Source organism: Gallus gallus, chromosome 12 (genome assembly GCF_016699485.2).
Source record: "Gallus gallus isolate bGalGal1 chromosome 12, bGalGal1.mat.broiler.GRCg7b, whole genome shotgun sequence".
NCBI lineage: Eukaryota > Metazoa > Chordata > Aves > Galliformes > Phasianidae > Gallus > Gallus gallus.
The window spans coordinates 6,767,253-6,788,128 of NC_052543.1; the positions used below are offsets into that span (position 1 = coordinate 6,767,253).

The 20,876-nt window shown below is 43.1% G+C and overlaps 1 long non-coding RNA gene across 1 annotated transcript in view; it reads right to left on the reverse strand.

Annotated features, from left to right (window-relative positions):
* The window catches only part of LOC107054446, a 26,679-nt gene continuing 5,803 nt past the window's right edge, over positions 1-20,876 (reverse strand). Inside the window, exons 2-3 of the long non-coding RNA XR_005839313.2 lie at positions 7,612-7,690; positions 1-6,113 (exon numbers count right to left, since the gene is read on the reverse strand). This is a non-coding gene — a long non-coding RNA (uncharacterized LOC107054446). The remainder of the gene's footprint in view (positions 6,114-7,611; positions 7,691-20,876) is intronic.

Consider the following 20,876-nt stretch of genomic DNA (forward strand, 5'->3'; position numbering starts at 1 on the left):
CCTTAAGTGCGTAAGTATCTGCCCTCTTTCATTCTGACAGGCTTGAAGGAGTTTCTTCATAAACCTTAGCTTCATAAATTTATAATTGTCTGTTATTATACACACTACTAATTCTCTGCTCGAAATCCATCGCCTGGATTTGAGCTGTGTATACAATGCTACCAATAACATACCTTCCCCCAAATCCTGGCAACATTTGGTTCTCCTGAAATAAACTTCTCAAAATAGGGCAGAACCTCCAGCTGCAGCACCAGCCCATGGCAGCAGGGCGAGGTGCTCCTGGTGCTTTGCAGTCTCAGTGCCGTGGAGTCCCTGTGGCTGCTCAAGAAGACCTTCACCCTTAGCAGCCTGGAGGCTGCTTCAGCTCCAGACAGCTTACAGCCATCTCAGTGCAGTCATGATCATGTGAGAGACACACCAAAAGTCTGCTGCTTTTCTCTCCTGCTGAGTTCTGTATTGCTCTGGCACAACAAAGAAGTTGCAGTGAAAGTCCAGCGTATCCTTTCGAGCCTGATTTTGCTGACCAGGAGCACAAATGTCTCTCCTTGAGCCTGTTTTTTCTTTGCAGAGATTCTTGTTCTTACTTAAGTTCTCACCTTAAGTCTTCATTCCTTATTATTTGTACTCTACATTGCTGTAAGAAAACCTGTGATTATAATAAAAATCTGCAACATGCACTCATAATTTCGCATTTCCTTTGCAATTTCTGAGGATCACGTTAGAATTTTTGCTGGAACAGCTACTTAATGCTGTTTCTGCTCTGCATATCAATGAGATAACGGCAAAACAACACAGCACCTTCAGTGGGAGGAGGGCTGAGCACTGCCATCGCAGCGAGGCTGCAGCTCTTGCTCAGCACTGGGAGTACGCTGTGCTGTAGCAGTTGCAGAAACCATTTTGCTCATTTCAGCCACCTGCATTTTCATTAACAGTCAGTGTGGTTATTCCTTCCCCACGGGGCTGTAAAACTGTAAATAGCAAAAAGAATGAGAACAGGCAGGCAGTCAAATGACAGAATATTAAAAAGGTCATAAGTAGTACACAAAGCCAAAATCATTGAATGGCCGTATTAGAGAGTGGAATTCCAGTAATAGCCTCCCAGCTCCAAGATAATATCAATACGAAAAAATAGCACAGAACCTTTAATTCAAGTATTGCTGAATTTGGGAATTAGTTTAAAATACAGTTTTTTTTTTCCAACACTCTAAATTATTTTCCTGATAAGCTAAATACTGTCAGCAGGATCATCCTTTCACTGGCGGGCTTAATGATGTTCCATTCTGTGAGAGGGAAGCAGAGTTAGGAAGAGCCTCAGCTGCTCTCCTGGCCCTTCCATACACAGTTCCTATGAAACACACTTTCCTTTAAAGGCCAACATCCAGGCTCTGAGAAAGCTGGCAAGTAACCTGCATCACTCACAGGCATGAAGATGTGCACAGGGCAAATCTCCACGTTGGTACAGAATTAATGCACACTGATCGTGGCGCAACCCTGGGGAAAGAGATGCAGAGGGGGAGGATCAGTGATGGGAGATCTGAGCCCATCGCCCTGGCACAGGCAGCCCAAGCTGCTGAGTCACTGGTTATTGCAAATGAGGGGCAGAGCATTTTCCATTCCCGAGCACGGAACGGCTGCCTTTTAGACAAACTTGATGATTTCTGTTATTCTCCTCCTGAAAAAGAAGTCAGGTCTTCGAAGATTTCAGCATCTGTGCTACTGCCATAGCTGTAAGTATTGTCACACCTAGCAGATTTTCATTTAAAACGATAGATAAGCTTTTAGGGCTTCTGTCAGGATATCATAAGGGAGAAACCCGTGTTGCTACTGGAGACCAAAGTGAGGAGCAGATCAGGTTTTCCGACAGTACCAACTGACAGCACGCTGCAAACACAGTCCTAAGCGATGGGAATTGAAATAACCTGAAAATCACCTTTTTAACTAGGCAAAGTGTATTTCCGTGGGGATACAATGCTGGGTAGCTCTTGCAGTCAGCTGGTTCTCAAGGTGCAGGAAATTGTGAGCTGGGTATTGAAAATTCATGGTGTGGGGGAGGCAGAGAGGTGATGGATGCCATGTCCTCGGTTGGGGCATCCACCCAAGCTGAGGATGGATGGGGCTCTGGGTGCCTGATGGATCATAGGTGTCCCTGTTCATTGCAGGGGAGTGGGACTAATGGACCTTTAAGGGTTCCTTCCAACTAAAACAACTTTATGATTCTGTGATTTCTGTGCATACAGAAAAAAAATAATCTCTAGTTTTCATTGCATTGATATGTAATATCTTGTGAAAGGAGTGATCATTTCCACGTTAGATGCACAGTCCTGTGGCAGAGTGGAGCTGAAGGGGGCTCAGCACTGCAGTGAGCACTCAGTCCCCTCCTGCTCCCTCCCAAGCTGCTCATTCCCACTGGGGGAGATCTCTTCTTGGCTGGCAACCTACGTTGGTTCAACAACATCCAGTGCCATTTAGGATACAGACAAAGCTGCCAAGAGCAATAATTTCCCAAGGACATAAGGTAAAGCCTGGCATCTTGCTGAACGGTGGAAACCATTGCGGGAAGCAGTGGTGGGGTTCAGCAAGGATGCCTGGTTTTCCTTTGGCCTCCCTTTGGCACAGAAATCATAGAATTGTAAAAACTCCTCCTATAGGAGGCATTACGTCCTGATGCGTCCAGCAAGCAGAACGGCTAAGACTTGTGCTGCTCCTATGTGTGAGCGGCTTTTCAGTAGCTTACCTTCACTTTATACATATACTTGATCTCCTTCATGTTCAAAATAGTAATATGTAATATTATCTTTATTTTTAACATGCTTCTGTGAACAAGGGCGTAATGCAACGAAACCAACGTCCAAATTATAAGCTGGAAAAGTAATTAAAACATGGGGCTTTCAGGTCACACATCAGCAGATCAGAGGGGCGCAGTAATTAATTTTTGGCAGCCTTTGACAACAGGGCATGGAACATTCTTTAGTTCATTTCATTACAAGTTTGAATGAACTTGAAAAATAGAATACTTTGCACAAAATTTCCACTGAGCTGTTGTATAGATGAACTCAACTTACTTTTTTATTTTTTAAATATTGTAGATATTTGTTAAAAATGTTAATGAAAACCAATTATAAAACTATATATATTTTAATTTTTAAAACAAAATCCTAATTCTTCCCTTTTGTGTACTCCCCAGCTACAGCTGAACCTGGGCAATTCCATTTGTGAGGCAGATCTGCTCTATATAAGGCAGTAAAACAATACCTCAGTGGGGAATTCTTCAAGATCTGTTGTTTAAGCACTTTTATTTTCTAAAATGCTATTCCAGTGCTAACAATACAGTCCAACTTCAGTAAGTAATTGAAACAGTATCTGTGCTCAGGAGATGGGTATCCCTGATCTGCACCACAGGGAAAGAAAAATGTGCCCCTGTTCTCCACACTGAAACCTGCCCATGGAAGCTGGCTATTCTCGCTGAGCTCTCAGTATTTGCATCAGGATTAACTACCCGGTGCCAAACCTTGCTATCAGGCACGGATCCCTTTGGATTAATTACGAAATAAGGATTGTTGGAAAAAGAAAAGATTCCGCTGTTATCTATTGAAAGATACCTGGTTGTCCTGAAGATTATTTGCACCAAAGGAGTTAATGAAGTAGACAGGGGGGACTCGCACAGCAAGAAAATCACCTCTGCTTGGATATGCATTTTTCCAGTGTGACAAATACTTTTTTTTTTTTTTGGCTATATCATAGTATCATAGCATCATTAAGGTTGGAGAAGACCTGTAAGATCATCTAGTCCAACCATCCACCTACCACCAAAATATTGCCTGCTATTCATGTCCCCTCTGTGCCACATCTCCACATTTCTTGAACAGCTCCTGGGACGGTGGCTCCAGCACCTCCCTGGGCAGCTCACGCCAATGCTCAACCACACTTTCAGAGAAGTTTTCCCTAATACTCAACCTGAACCTCCCCTGGCACAACTTGAGGCCATTCTTTCTCATCATATCAAATAACAGTGAGAAGGAATAAGCCCCTTTCCTCCCTGCCCTGGGCTCCCTCTCCCGCGCCTCAGCAGCCTGAAAGAAGCAAGCAGAGCAGGCAGAGCTGTGTTGCTCAGTCCCCAGCCATGTGCCACGCATCATGGTGCAGCACGGTGCCCTAATAGGGGAGCAGGCACGAGCTTGTCAGAGGAATGTCACAAACAAATAAGTGATGCTTTGCAGGTCCTGGCCTGCTCAGAGGGATGTGGGCAGTTAAACACAAATGCCACAGCACTCATATGAGGGGACCGCTGGAGCTGGAGCAGCAATGAAAGGATACAAGAAGGTGGGAATGCCATTGGGGAGGCATACAGCAAGGCAGTTCTGTCCTGCTTGGAGAGGGAGATCGCTGGGAAAGCAATCCTCTGGCACAACACAGATGCCCCCAAAGAATTCTCTGCTTTAATCAATATACCCCAAAACATCTTAGCAGCACTCGTGTGGGTAGTTGCATGATATCAGGCTTTGCTTTATCAGAGCAATACATCGCAGGTTTTGCAGAGCTGCCTGTTCAAGGAGATGCTAGATAACAGGCACCACTCCCACAGCATGGGAAGCAAGGCAACAGCAAAGGCAGAACCTTTTGCAAGTACTTGGCTGGATTCAGTGCCTCTTCAGACACTTAAAATAGCTCAATTTGCTTTTCTTTTCTTACAACAGTGCCTTCACTCCCAAGCTGGAGCGGAAGAGTATTTTCTCACTTGAATAATGCCCCTCTAGCAAAATGAATTATAAATAGATAGAGAGCAAGTGTTGCTGAAGTGTAGAGGGCTTAAGTCTGTCTGCCACTTTTGGTTTCATAATCACGAACACCCTGCTTTCCAAGATTTAGCCCTCCTCATTTCCATTCTTCTGACTCAGAACTGGGCCTGTGTTAGAGCCTTTCATAACCACCATATGGTGCTTAGAAAGCCTTTCAGATATTTACAGTTCCCCAGGGCCTGCTCTAGATTCAAGACATAAATTTGAGGATGACAATCATTCACACCAGGGCAAACAATTTTTAGAGGGCTTTTTCCCTCTTCTCCAGTGCTCAGTGCATTTATCCAGAAAAAAGGCAGCATCCCAAGACAAGCAGCTCCTCAGTGAAATGCTTCCCAGCAGATCGGATTTTATGTCTCCTGATTTACAATGTTTGCTCTTGCAATAAAAGTATGCAGAAGTACAAGATTTCTCATTATTTCTCTAAAAACATTCATACATTCCCTTCTATTCTTCCTGCCTACCATTTTTCTGACTCATTTCTTCACTGCTTTTCTAAGCAAATTATTTCCAAATTCCTTCTGCCAACAGAATCGAATGCTGTCCTTCAGGTGAGGGTGTGGTTCTCATCTCAAATATCACGTGGTCATGTTTGTAGTAATACTTATCTCAACCATTATCCATATTTTACCTGTTTATGAGTTGGCGGCCACCACACGCTGATCAGCTTCCTTTAATTTCATCCTGACAGTGATCTCCTCTCTCTGGTGACCAGTGGCAGAACCCAAGGGAACAGCATGGATGTGTGACAGGGAGGGTCAGGTTGGGTATGGCCATGGCACCGAGCTGCCTGATTTTGGGACATGACTGGATAACACTCTCAGTCATATAGTCTGATTTTTGGGTGGTGGTGTCAGGAGCTGGATTTGAAGATTCTTATGGGTCCCTTCCAACTCAGGATGTTCCATGATTCTATGGCTGTGATGTTTTTAGGTACTCCAAGTTTCTTTTCATTGTGGTTGGTTTTAATTACCCTAAGTTCTATCAACATCATGCCTAGGTTTCTTAGTCTTAGCTGAAATATTTAGGTTTTCCGTTCTTCTAGATCTGCAAATAGAAGCCCCATCTTTTGAATTACATTCTTTTTTCTTGAGCATTTTAAACTGGGAGACATCCACATTTATTTCCTTGTCCTCTGCATTTTAATGGCTTCTATAATTTCTTCTATTCCAGACAAGGATAATTAGTAACCAGTCTTAGATTTTATAATTTCGCAGTACTATTGTTGCTGAAATGATTGTTCCCATTCTTCTGAAGGCATTTCGAGACAGCTGGAGATGGGCAAATTGATCCAAAGAAATAAACAACTGAAGTTTCCTACAAAAAAGATCAGAGATATACTTTGAAGCTCAAGAAATGAATTTGTTTCTTCATGTTCTTTTTTAAAGTTCTACTTCCTATCTGGTTTTGACTTCCAATGGAAGCAGAAATGCTTAACAACAATTCCATGAGCCACCTTCCTTAAACCACTTAAATCCAAGGAGATGCTCCAGATCATGCAGGCAGGTGGTTTTGGGGAGACTTCTGCCTGTGTTATTATCCTAGGAGACTGAGCTGAGTTTTTCCATGTATCTAATATTTAGCCGTCATTAATTACAACATAAATGAGCATAAATGAGATTGTGGTTTTGCTTCAAAAATTGGTTAAAACAAATACAGCAGCAGATGTATTCTAACCTCCAAAAGCCAACAGAGTGCTGTGATGAAAATCAACAGAATGCTCTAAAGAGCATGGACTTACTGGAAAAAAAAATTGGAAGCAGACATCTCTTGCAACAAACTGGACTCTGGAAGTCATATTACATCTCAGATGCTAGTTCTGGAAGAGGCTTGGCAGCTCTCTGGCTTGGCTGGTTTTGCATAGCCAGGTTTAGATGCGGAGACTGATCAATTCCTGCACAAGGCCACCATCTGGCACACAGGGCTGTGGAAGTGGCAGCTGGTTGCAGAACCTCCTGGAAGCCAGGTCTGCCAGGAGTGCCTCACCAGGATGGCCCTAGTGCGGAAATCTGAAGCAGGAGACACCATCTCCCTTCTGCCCTTATTAAACCAGTGCATAGGAAGGGGCCTGTTTAAAGTGTGCACCAATCCTAGATCACGAGCTGGTTTGCTGTTCACTTCACTTGTGAAAAATAAGCATGAGCCAACAGTGATGGGAAGATGCAGCAGGGTCTTGCAGCCTCACTGCCAAGCATTGCTATGTCACAGGGAGACGTGGGCTGATTCCAGCTGCTTATTCTGGAGGTAAAGTTAATGAACATAGCAGCAGGCAAGAAGAGCTCCAGATATGGAAAAATAAGGAAGTCCATCATGGAAACACATGTGGAGGCATAAAACTTTTGTTGAAGCACAGTGTGGCATTATTTCTGCTGACAAAAAAAAGGATGTGGCTTATCAAATAGAGGCAGCAAGTGCCTCAGCAGATCATTGTTTTTTGCTAGAGCTGGAAAATGATTCATGCTATTCAAAAGCCCGCTTTGTGATGTCAATAATAAATAACATAGGGCACCTCCTCCAGTGCTGTTCTATTTTTCAGAAGTTCTCTACTTCGTTGTACATTTTTATTGTGGCTTATAGTGGTGCTCTATTCACAACTCACATCAACATCCTTCACACCTTTTTTCTGCAATCCTTCTGTCATTTCACATGGCAACCCAATGGTAAGAGTTAACAGACCAGACCATCAGGGAACCATCCCCACCATCCATCGCAGCCGAGGTGTGAGGTGAGCTTTGTGTGTTAGCTATGCTTCCTCTACACGGATATTCATACAGCATTTTCTGAATCCAGTTTATAAAATAGCTGAATAACATACGTGCCAATGAGGTTGCTGTATCTGTGAAGTGACATCAGTGGTCAATCTGTTCCATTGCCTTTTCTGGGAGCTGCACTACCTGTACAGAATCCAAAACAGAAAAACTTTACTCAGACACATAGTAGGATAAGAATGTCCAAATGCAAACATGTAAGAAGAAACCTCTACAGGCACTGACTGCCCAATTCTGTTGTTCTTGGGCTGAAAACTGGAAACTCTCCTTTGCCACATTCATAACCAATTCTATCAGTCCAGACATCATGCCATTAATCAAATAACTGCTGGTAAATTGATTTTTAAGTATGTTCCCTTATTGCTGTTATTAAAATAAGACTGTATTAACACATACAAGATAGCAAAGCTGACTTGATTAATAATTGTGCAAGGATTATTATTATTATTTTGTATTTAGATTAGATAGACATTCTGCTTATTTTCATGTCATTATTTTATGATGAACACATTTTTAATAACGGTGGGATACCCTATTAAGGATACAAAGAGCTGTCAGCAGTTTCCATTGAATGCTGGGACATTTCCAGAGTACTCCAAATGATTCCAGAAATCAAAGAATGCAATCACTTCTGGGCAAAATCCTTTTTGTACTGTAACTAACTACCAAAAAGGACTGGAAGACCCCTCCATCCTAGCTGTGCTTCTCAGGAATGCTGCAAAGCAAGGGCTATGGACTGCTCGTCTGCATGTAAAGACAGAAGAGAAAAGGCCATGTTTGCTGTCTCCTAGCTCTTGCACCACGAGCCTGGCAATGCCTGATTCTGCTCTAGATAATCTTTTGTTAGACAGTCATACTCTGACCAGGAATTCTGTTTTAGAAACCAAGCTCTCCTCTGTGCCAAACCTCTGACCCTTGTGAGGCCAGGCACAGAGCACACAAGTACAGCCCCATGGCCAAGCATTCCTCTGCATTAGCATCAATTATATCACTTTGCTGCTGGCAGATTCTTGCTCTCCAAACAAAAAGAGAAACAAAAATGGAGAGAGTTTTGTTAGCTGTGCTTGTTTGGACAGAGATTAACAGCACAAAAAGGGAAGCAGAAAGTTTTTCCATCGTAACTCCTGATGTATCAAAGCTTAATCGGGTTCCTTCGAGCTGGACACAATGTATTTAAACAAGGCACTGCACTAATGTAACAGCACATCAGCCACTTCAGATGCTGCATTTCCCAGGCAAGAAAGGCCCCAACTAACTTCAGCCAGATATGCCATCTTAAGAATCTAAAAGACTTGAAATTGAATTAGAACAAATTGTGATGCAACCTTAAAACGAAGGCATTCCGTTTTTAATGCAAACTCAGAATACTATAAGGGCGTGCAATCAGTTTGAAGAATTGACTCAGGTTTTCCTAGAAGAGATCCAAACGAGATTGAAGTGGATGTCAGAGAACCCACATGGCACCGAGCTAGGCACCTCTGTGTTCCTCCATGTCCTCTGCAAGCCAAGGCATCTCTACTCACCTGTTCCACTAGTGGCCACACCTAAGTTTGGAGATAGGTTCTGGGGCCTCGAGAGTATGGTTTCATGAGAAAAGCACACGTTCTTTATTTTCCTTTACATCCTTCTAGGGGCTGTACAGTCCTCACTGCTTCTACAGACTGCCCCCGGGGTCTGTGCCAGCCTCAAGAGCCGTAATTTCTAAGGACAAAAATGGACACAATGATTCTGGGGGACAAACCTTTAGGTCTATTAGGAGACATGTTGCTTAGCTAAGCAGACGTTTACATCTGTATCACTTGTCAAGTAAAAGAAAAAGACAACTGTATTGGATCAGTAGGAAAACAAGCACTTGAGGGGAGGTCATCCATCCACACTGGGTGCTCTGGGGCAGGCTCACGGATGCAGATAATGCTCCTGCCAAGTTACACGGTGTTCCAGCCTGTTCTTAAAAGACCTCCAGTGGTGGATAATCCACCTCTCACAATGCAGGCCAATGGCCAGGGCCTTAGCAGAGGATGATTCCCTGCGTGAACAATGGTCCCTTCTATTATGTTTTGGCAAACGCAGAAAGGAATTTGCTCTATCTCGTAGATCAGGCTAATTCCCTCGCCCGGCTAGGTTCTGTCAGCTGAGCTTTGAAGATACCCAGTAATTTCAGTCCTAGGAGAGCATTATGAGCCGTTCTCTGATGAACGCATCATCAAGGACAACACTGTAATGGGTTTTTAAATTGTTTCCCTTAGTCATAGGCTTAAAATAAAAATTAAAAAGAGGCGGAAGAAATAGTACAAGCATTAGACAAATGTAATAGGAATGCTTAGGCACTGTGAAAACCACGGGAGAACATAATTACAGACCATGTTTCACTAAGTGTGAGTCACTGGAGAAGAAAAAATACTTTAAACTTGTATACATTCAGCTGTTTGGCTGAACAGTCTGGGCCTGGGCTCCTCAGTACCTCTGATTCCTAAACTCAGAAGGACGACCAAAATGCCTCCTCCTTAAGCAGCAAAGCTGGGAGTGCTGCTAGAACCACAGTGCAAGCAGATGGAAACACCTGCAAGCTCAGAGCACAATGAGAGGAGCAGGCTGGCACAGGGCCTACTTGTAAGCTGTGCATGCAAACAGTCCTTGGGGCTGGGCTCGAGGCACCATAGTACATCATATTTCTATCCACAAGAGCTGCTTTAGCCTGAGATATCATTTAGATATTGTGAAGACTGGGAGGAATACTATTATTTCAAACATGCAAGAAATGATACATGCACAGAAAAGCAGCATGGTTCAGATTTTTAACCCAGCTCCTAACGAGAAAGAGTGAACAAAGAATGATATTAAGCATTGGAAGATGGAAGTCGAAGTCAGAAGCTTTGAGGCTAAAGCAAACAGCTGTCTGAAAAACTGCCCACATCAGCACTAGCACTTTTGCACAAGTAGCTCCTACCCTGCTGGCTGCAGAGCAAAACCTCAGTGCCATGCTCCTCTCTCGTGTCTCCTTACAAACTGCAGAAAGATGAACACATTATATTCAATGCATTACTCCAGCCCTTATGTTTGGCCTGCTACCACACATTTCACTAACTCGGCTGCTGCCAGATTGCTTGCTTCTCTGCTGATGGCCTCTGCGGGGGTTACATCAGTACGTAATGCTGTCTGATGCAATCTGTTGCAGATTTGCTTCTTGGCCTGAAAGCTATCCTACAAGCCTTGTAGTAGGGCTCCATCACGCCAGTGGCTGCAGACAATACTTTCTAGGTATGATGAAGACCACACATGTATACCTGTATGCAAATACACAGATCTGAACAGCCCCAGCTGCACTGAGGGTGCTAAGAAACCATACTGCACAGGGCACAGCATTCCCTCGTGGGCTGCATTGCCCACCCCTCAGCAGAGCCTGGAGGATGAAGGAAACTGATGTGCATGGGAATCAGCTACAGAGCTGTGGAAAGATCCTCCTCACTACTGCAGCCTAAGATACTAATCAAGTCCTCAGCCCCCCTCAGGGCAGGCTCACAGAGCAGGAAATCGTAGCAGCAACCCCAACATACCCAACCTCCAGGCCACAGCTAGTCACAAGGCATGGGCTCCCTCCTAAGTCCTTGTGTCAGAAGTCTCCTGCTGGCACAGTTCTGCACAGCAGCTGAGATCAGTTTTTGAGCTAGCTCTGCACAAAAAAAATTGCCAGATGACCACTTTAAGTTTTGGGGGTTTGTTAATAAATAAATAAGAAATGATATTAACATCACTTTAATAACTTCATTTGGTGGCACAATAATCTATTCCCTCCTTAGCCGCGTGCCAGAGCTGGCAGAGACATCACAGAGGTAAGTGATATAAACGATATGAAGCCATCTCTATGGAACTGCCTAGAGACATCTGACTCATGCTGTTACGTGCAGTTAATTTTGTCTTCAACTGCTTTTTTCTTTTTTTAAATTCATGTAAAGAAGTTTGTACATTGATTTCCTAATTAATGCTGTTAATATTCTATGTAAATGAAGTGCCTTTCTTCCTGTGTATTTACATGGGATCTCGGGATGTACTACAGCAAGTAATGGACTAGCCCTTACCAAGGGTATAAAGCACTGCCTGGTGTGCCTGTACTACATTCAGCATGTGCCAACACATCATCTATGTTTCAGATCTTCTATTAAAAGGAGAAAAAATTGCCACAAAGCGTACCAAAGTTCTACCTGCTTCTTGCCATCCTGCTGTTCAACCTGGCCAGGATGGGCTCAGAACACACAAAACTCAGCATCTTAAAAAAAACATTCCCACTTACCCTTCAAACTGTAGGATTATTTATGTTGTTAATACTTCCCCTGGCCTGGAGGCTGAAATCCCTGGTTTGAAATTCTAGCTCCAGTAAGGACAAAAGGCCAGCTTTGGGATCTTATCATGCCTCTCCCCATCACTGAGAAAAGTGAGACAAACAGTGGTGACACCCAATTACTCAACAGGGCCGTATTCCAGGTGGGTTTACATGGGCACCCACAGCCACACACACGTTGTCTGTATATGCATGCATACAGCATACATGCATAGATGTATGCACTGGTTAACTCTCTCAAAAGTTAAGATTTTTCAGCTATCAGCAATAACTCAGAAAAGCTGCTCAAATTGCTTAAATTAAGTCACTACCATTTAAGCAGGAGTTACCTCCCAAGATTTTTTTATTATTATACATCACTGTAGGAGCCCTGCAGAAGTCTCATGGCATTACTAGAAAGACATCATTGTGGTGGTAAAACCTTCAAGATGCAGAAACCTGTACTTCCCTGTGTCCCTCAGGTACCATTATTCCATGCGGAGAATGTTTTTATAATGTAATTGTAACTCTGTGGTGTTACTGTTATTGCATTTTAATAACACATGTTTAACTATGTAAGATGATGAACATATGTGCCGTGAAAAGCCACGGCACTGCAATCGTATTCAAAGCAACCACCCTCATAAAAAAAGGAAGAAACTGGAAACCTGACTTTATGTATGTTAATTACAGTGGGGAAAAATTAATGGCAGGCAACAGAATAGTGCAGCAGTTAAAGCCCAACAGTCAGGCAGGGGAAATTACAGATTTCTTTTAGAATTAAAATCAAACACCGGCTCTAGACACAAAATATGCAAATATCCCTACTGAAATTCAGCTTCTCAGAACCAAATCCGCAGGCTTCTCTTTGGAGCACTACTGCAGCAGCCCTTTGTGCTTTTGCCTAGCAACAAGCCTGCTGGTGCCCGCACTCTCAGGAGTGACACTATTACCAAGACGCAGTCAGACCTTTACATTTTGCTGTGGTTTTTGCTGTTGTTTCATTTATTTATTTTGAAGCAAGGCAGTGCTGTTTCAAGATTCCTCCTTGCTTGTTCCACCTGAAACAATGAGTAAGCCAGCAGGCAGTGGGGCTCTGTGCAGCTGATGCTGAGGTGTGTTTTTCACCTGCAGTGTCACACCTTGCAGAAGACACTGTGATGGAGGAGTCGACCTCCAGCAGGCAGTGTCTGCCCTACTGGGCCTCATGCTCTAGGCCTGAGAAGCCCAAATACGATTTGTGTAGCCTGTAATTTGTAATACGTTTGGGAAAGGTAAACTGTAAGTGGATCCCATGGTGGAGTACGTTGATCCTGACTGGACCTGTGGCGTGTTGAGGAGGTAGTGATGCACACAACAGCTTAACCTGAGCAGATGCAGGTCCATGCTGTGCTGCACAAACTCCTTGTGCTCAGCCAGATCTCTCACCAAGTTCTCATGAAAACACCCTCTAGAAACGGAGTTGTTCTCTTGTAAGGAAATCATATGTTAGCTAGAATGAGCAAAAGAGAGAGCTTCTCTCCACAGAGAGGATCTGCTCTGCATGCTGTGCAGGGAGAAAATCCTTTCTGGGCTCCATCCAATTCTTCATGGATGAAGATCATCCAACACAGGATGCCCGGCATCTAAAGGGACGTAAGATTTGTTTGCGTTCTACACTCTTTTCATTACTGTCTTATTAAAGCAGTTATCTCATTAAGCTGTTTGTTGTCAGGCCTTTTTATTACTGAGGTCCAGAAAGAACCCTGCACCATCTCTCACCTCCTGTGCAGGACAACAACCAGCACAGTGAGGAACCAACTCCTTCCAGCCCTTTTGCTTGTGTTTATTCTGCCACTGTACATATTTACCATAAAAAATGGAAGCCAATTTTTAATGTTTTCTCATTGCACAGTTGTATTCACAATTCCATAACCTAATACATGATGTAACCATGTTTACTGGCAAAAGCTGTCTTTTCAATGATGACCAATGTGCCTTATGGCTTTAATTTATTTATAGCAATGAACAAAAGCTTTAGATCCAACTCTTGCTCTCATATTGCCAAAGGCTATCATTAAATTTTAATTGACAACTTTAATCTGCCCCAAGAGATATTTCCTCATCCCGTCCACAGACCTGCAGGGTCCTGTTCCCTGGACCTGTCTCCTACTCACCCAGACCTGAGGAGTGCACACGTGAGCATTAGGACTTTGGCCAAGCTTAATTCAAACCCTAAGTTCTAGAATGATGAGTAATGCACCAAACTTTGCCTGAACCAAAGGCCTCACATTTTTATATGACAGATTAGAATACTTGAGGCAGACGTTGTTCACTCTGCATGGGTAGGATTTCCAGCGACACATCGCACCCGTCTGAGCACGGAGAATCCTTCACTTGTCTCATACAGCCATGAACCTTGTCCTTCAGCAGATGGGTTTTGGAAAGCTCTGCAAGGAGAGGTCTCTACTCATCAGCCAAAGTGTCAGCAGAACAGCCCTGCCACGAGAACCAGCTGCAAGGCTTCTAACTTGGGGTGGAACCTCTGTGGCTTTCCCCCAGCAGTGGTAAGGAAGAACTTACAGAGGACAGCATACCACACACCAAAGCCTTGGCTCTGTAGATGTCCACCTCACAGTATGCCCCCAGACCATCACTGCCAGAGCTGCGCATATGGCTTTCAGGACACTGCGTGGGACTGCACATTGTCACACTGAAGCACTACCTCCATGAACCAATAGCTCTGTTAGAAAACAAATGAAGTTAACAAAAGTGGCTGTTGTGATGTTATATTGTATTCTGGTGACTGACATATCCATGTCAGTACAGATCCAGCCATAGACTACAATCGCTGCTTCAGAAGTTGGGAGTACTTATTTTCCACCCTCTGCCCAAAATACATGTGCCTTCCATAGCCCATGTCTATTTCAGGATATACACAGGTAATGAAAATTTAATTGTATCAACACTAGCATATGAAATTATGACAACGCAGTTGTTTACATGATAAATACAATAAATAAATAAAGAAGATTGCAGAGAGCTGTAGTATTGCTTCAGGTTGTGCTTATGCACTTCCATTTGTCACTTGAATATTAAAATTAGCTCATATTAAAAACTGCAGAGAGAATCCGATACAGATGCTGGCTGCAGCATTTGAGCTTTTCCCACAGTAAGCATCTTTCTATCTCATGAATCCTTTTTCACAGGCCTGTTGATACAAAAAAAAGCCATCACTGACAGCGCTACGAAATAGGTTATGCTGCAAAGTTATAAAATCATTGCTCTGGATTGCAGATGGACCAAAAATATCCAAGCCCTCATGCAGGGCTGTGGCACAGATCCTGTATACCATGCAAGCACAGATTTGCTGCTTTCATTTTAATCTGCAGCTCTCTAATCTTAAAACAGCAAGCACTTTGTAAGGAAGAAAGAATTCTGCCCTCCATGGTGAGCTACCACATGTGCTCAAAGAGCCGTGACGGAAACATTTGCACAGAGCCTACAAAAAGGAATTGTTCACTCTGCACACATAAAGGAACTGTTGAATATGCTCCAGAGGATTAAAGAGTAGTTAAAGCACTGGGGACAGCAAAGAGATCACAGGAAGACAGAGCAGAAAAACACTGCGTGGCAAGGAGGGGTCGGACAGATGCTCTATTTAAGTACCATCAACCCTATTTAAAAAATGAAAAGCAAACAAACTACCAAAAAGCTCCAAACCACACCACCAATGACAAAGCAGATCAATATGGACACTAAACATTTTTTTCCCAACCAAGTTGTGAAGGCAGCTGGGGCAGATGGCTAAAAACAGCCTGGCTGGCCCTGCTGCTGCTGTATTTTTGTTTCCACAAAGGACTACCAGCTCAGGAGAGAATCCTACAGCTACAGACTCTGTATCAACTAAAACAGTGACATCTAGAAAACCTAAAAGAGGCAAGGCTATGGCAAAGGGATAAAACAGGTAAATTACACAGCAGGTAACAGATCATCATTTCATATCTCTTACTGCAGCCTTGGTTGGTTTTGAATGCACTCAGCAAAAGCTCACTGCAGGATTTCCTTCAGCTTCAGCAAGGCTTGGATCAGCTCATGGAAACCTGAGCATTCTTCCCCATATCATAAAGATGCACAGAGCACGGGCAATATTTGCAAGGTGCTCAGCCATACTTCTACTACTTGGAAATCACACTGGTAGCAGCTCCATCCCCATGAGTTATTTCACTTTAAAAGTCAGCTGTCTCTTTAAAGATGCATCAGAATGATAGCTTGGCCTCAGTGGGATTGCACTAGCAGGTCCAGGAGAATTGTCTGGCAGGCAGAACACATGGCTATTTTTTGTGTTATAGTATTACCTAGCTAGGATACAAATGGTGAGCGGGCAAGATAGTTTATGTTTCTCTCCCTGGTAAGTCTTACTATATATATTCATGGAATAATGTACAGCCCTGTGCCTAGTTGCTTCTTAAATTACTGGAACCATGAAACTATAGCAAGGTGGGAAATAGCGTGATTAAAATTAGGCATGTATTCACTTACTGAGGCCTTCTTCCTTAGCCTGGCTCTTGGTCTTTACAGTGATGTGAAGCTGCTTTCCACACCAACTTCATACTGAATTTTATTTGAATAGAAGGGGTCAAAATACCATTAACATTCTACAGCAAAGAAGACCATCTCCAAATCTGAACATATGTGTAGAGAGACAGAATACATTTTAATCTTTCTCTCTTTTTAATTAAATTGCTGGCTCTACAGCTGCGTAACAGGAAAGCCTGTTCAAAAGCCTACAATTGTGTGCTATACTCATACTTCAACAGAGTAACCCAAAGTATCCTCAAATGTACTGCCTGCAGTCCTGATTTACCTTCAATAAGAACCCTTTTGTCCTCTCTGAGTAATTTCTGAAGGCAGGTTTCAACATACTCTCCATTTCTGGCTTTTAACTTCTACTAGAAATGCCAACAGTGGATTTCTTTTTCAGTGCAGGTAGCAGCAGGGACAGGAATCTCAAGCTATCACATGGTCCCTGCAACAAGCAGCCTATTGTACCTGTAACCCACCATCCTCTGAAGGGATGGCACACAGGTCCTGCAGCAGGACAGCCCTCTGCACACTGCTGCACCCCTCGTCCTGCATCAGGGCTGTGGCTGTTGCAGGCAGAGCAACGAGGACAGCTCTGCCACAAACCCTCACCTCAATGCTGGCATGCTATTACTTACAGGAACAGTTTTATGACTTCCTTTCTTTCCAGCTGCTTGACCAGGGTTGAACTCACAATTCTGCTCCTTCCTCCAGTTACTCAAGAGCTTTAGGAGATATCTTTGTTAAAAGCTTTGAGAAAAGATAAACAAATCAATCACCTTCATCAGCCATTTTTCAGTCCTTCCAAAGAATGAAAACAGAACAAGAAACTGCAACATACACTTGGTTAAATTGTGCTGTTTTGGCTTCCTTGGGATATATGTATATATATTTCAAGTCTGTGTAACTGTCCTTGATTATAATTTTGATTAATTTCCTGAATGGAAAGTCATACCATGTGCAAGGAGGTACACCACCTCAAAACAAAAGAAATCATTTGGGGGATTGTTACTACAATGTGGTAATACAAACGTGTATTTTCTATCCTGAGCAGCAATGAGACGAACTTCCTCGTTGCACTGTTTGCTAACAGCCTTGTTGTGCTTCCAGCTCTCCCCAAGCTAACGCATATACGCCCCTCTCTTACATGTTACCCAATTGTACAGCTCCTATTAAGACCACACTAAGTGCTTTTTTTTTTTTTTTCTAGATAGGTACGTGTCAGAGCAGCAACAATTAAGTACTTCAGAGCAGTTTCATTTTCAGCATTTTGTATTTATCCTGACAGCAGTTGCTTAGGAAGCTATCTATTCGGAGTAATAAATGCTTCACTCCCCAGATAGCCAACGCCACTGCAGAAGCCTTTGCTGAGCAAACTTGCACATTAGCACCAAGAGATTAACCATAATTGCTGACAACAATCTCAATATGCAGACCATGCCATAAACTGAGGCTGTAGAACACTGTGACTGCTTAATGATATAGACAGAGTAAGGATTCCAGATTTCCTTCTCGCCTTCATGATTAATCTCATCAGGTCACAGATATAAAACAATGCAGCATTTCTAAGCTCACAATACGATTTTTGCCTGCATCCAGAAAGCCCTATTTTGTCATTTTTTTTCTTTTTTAACCACTTCAAACATACTCTTCTGTGCTCTGAGTCTCTGGCAGCCATGCCTTTAAAAGGTCCCGAGGTTGCCCAGTGTGCTGGTATAAGAACCCATTATTCTTACATGCTACCATTAGAGTTTCTCTTCTGAAATAAAACCCAAGTCCCTGCAAGTGCAGCACACAGCAATATCCAAACCACAGTTGCCTTGAGCCCAGCATTAGAATGTTTCCTGTCTCGCAGTCATTGATTATCTCTTGTTTGTGTACCAATAATCCTGCAGAAAAGAATGCCAGAGAGAAAGATAAATTCACGTCTCACCCCTCCTACCTACTTAAGGAGCCAGAAAAATGATTTGGTGGTACTCAAAGAGGAAATCCTCAGAAGGGACTAATGACTTCCCCTTTGATTGTAACCCTTTTACAATCCATCACACTGACTGGTAGATTTAGAGCTTCACAGTTAAACCTGCTGGCAACCAGCTGCACTGCAGACAGGATTCACACAGTCCTGCAGCAGAGACAGTTCTCACCCAGGGAATTACAGCCTGCCTGCATCAGTGCCTTCACAGCAGCTTTCTCTGGGACCACAGACCCTGGCACAGGACTGTAAATGAGAACAGCCAGAAGTACCCTGTGTTTAGAGTCACTAGATCGTCCCTTAGGAGCCAGATCATCAAATCACAGAATGACTGAGATTGTAAAGAACCTTAAATATCATCGAGATCCAACCCCCTGCCATGGGTATGGTTGTCAGCTTCTGGAGCAGGCTGCACAGGGCCCCTTCCAACCTGGCCTTGAATTCACTAGAAAACTTACATATTGAAACACTTCTTCCTGAAGCACCTGATCCCAAAGCAAACCTGGGGATTCTATGGGCTCCAGTCAGCACAAGCTGCCTGTGCTGTGGTGTTCACAGTGAGCAGAGATCCAGCTCCAGAGCCCCCAGGGAGACAAATGGAGTGGCCCTTAGTAGTCAGGCACAGCGATTGGTTTTCATCTTCAGCTAGACAGAGGTTTTAAAATTCATATTTTTGGATCTAAATCTCACCTATCTGTGCTCCACTTATAACACTGTTCATCAGTTCTGGTTCATTCCCTCCACAGCTGAGTATTTCGGTTTGTAACACCAAACTGATGCTCAGCTCCTTCACAGGAGCAGTGCAAGCATTAAGCAGAGGTGCTTGCAGTGCAGTTTGGCAGATGTCACAAATGCCACAGTAGACAAAGTTCTCAAGAGTCCCAGGTGACCCAGGCTTTAAAATTAAACCGTGCATCTTAACAGGGCAGTTATCCTAAAGTCACTTCTCTCATGTGCCTCACAAAGCTTACAAAACAAACAGATATGAATGAATTAGAACGAACTCCTTGTAAAAACAGATATGTTTTCGTATCTGTGAGCTATGAAATTGACATTATGATATTCTTGTTAGCTTTTTACACTTATTTTATGACCTGCTAATGACTTGCGGTTTAATTACCTGATTATTATATGGTAAATCAGGCAAGATTATTCACATCTCATGCAAACATCAAGGTTTAATAAGAATATAAAGGTCACACAAGTAAAACTAGAAAAGCCAACAGCGGGAAATCTTTGCAAGCATAAGCACCTCATGAAGTGAAAACACAGTGCTAGTAAACTGGCTGCACTGGAAATCATTTTAACATAAAGCATCAGTCAGTCAGTAGAAGAAAGAAAAAGCCAGATGGCGCTGCTGTCGTTAGGCAACAGGTTGCTGATGGCTTACACACACATGCATTCCTGGAAATAGAAACCGAATGAGGAAAAGAAAGCATTAGCAATATATTTTTGGTGGCCTGCCACAAAAATACCAACACTAAGCTGTGTTTCCACAGACACCAGGAACAGCATAACTGCAGAGGGGAAGGAGGGGCTGGAGCTCACATGTGGAATGAAAGCATCTGCAAGTTCTGCCAAATGTGCTCAGCATTTTCAGGCCTAAGCTGATTAAAAAAATCAGCTTATGTATCATATTTGATGGCTTCAGTCCAGCCTCATCTGTAGGCTGATCATTAACTGCATCTCAGAGCTGCTGAGCACATTTATGTCTGTTTTAAAAGCAATGTAAAGGACTCAAAGGTTTTCTAAAACACGTGCTCTGGTTCAGCCATGAGCTACTGAGTGACCTTCAAGCAAAAGGATCACAGTGAAGATTTCTGGCCTTGAAATGTACATTTGAGGTGGAATTTAACCATCCTGTTCCTTTCAGTGATTGATGCTTCATCAGTAAAACTTTTATGGTCTTATTCTTTTGTTATTTACACTGCTGTTGACAAGCTGTGTAAGGATGTACAATTCAGATTCACACCTGTACAAAACCATGCAAAGAGATGCATTCTGCACTCCTGTCTATAGATAACCTGCCACCCTCTCTAACACAGGAGGCTTTCTTTGTCGTTAAACTCATTGTCCTGTAAAGCAGCACCGACAATGCATCATCTCTGACCTATCACTGAGCACATGTGGTGAAAAAAGTTAAAACCAACCTTTCAAAGATAAATATTACAGTCATTTTTAAATAATTCTCCATCTATTTATTGTAGCAAAATCTATAAAAAGAATTTTAGGATAAGAAGTTTCTGCTGGCAGGAGAGGAGAGAAGAGGAGAGGAAAGAGGACTCTCGGGAAGGAATGTCAGTAATTTTTATAAAGCACAGACTGTTGCTTTCTGGGTTGGCTAGGGGAGCACAGTCACCTGCAAAAACAGTTTGTAAGTCACAGGCCGACTTGCACTGTGAACCCCATGCAGATTTCTTTGGCTTCCAGTTGATTTGTGGCGGTGCCACCACTTTGGACAC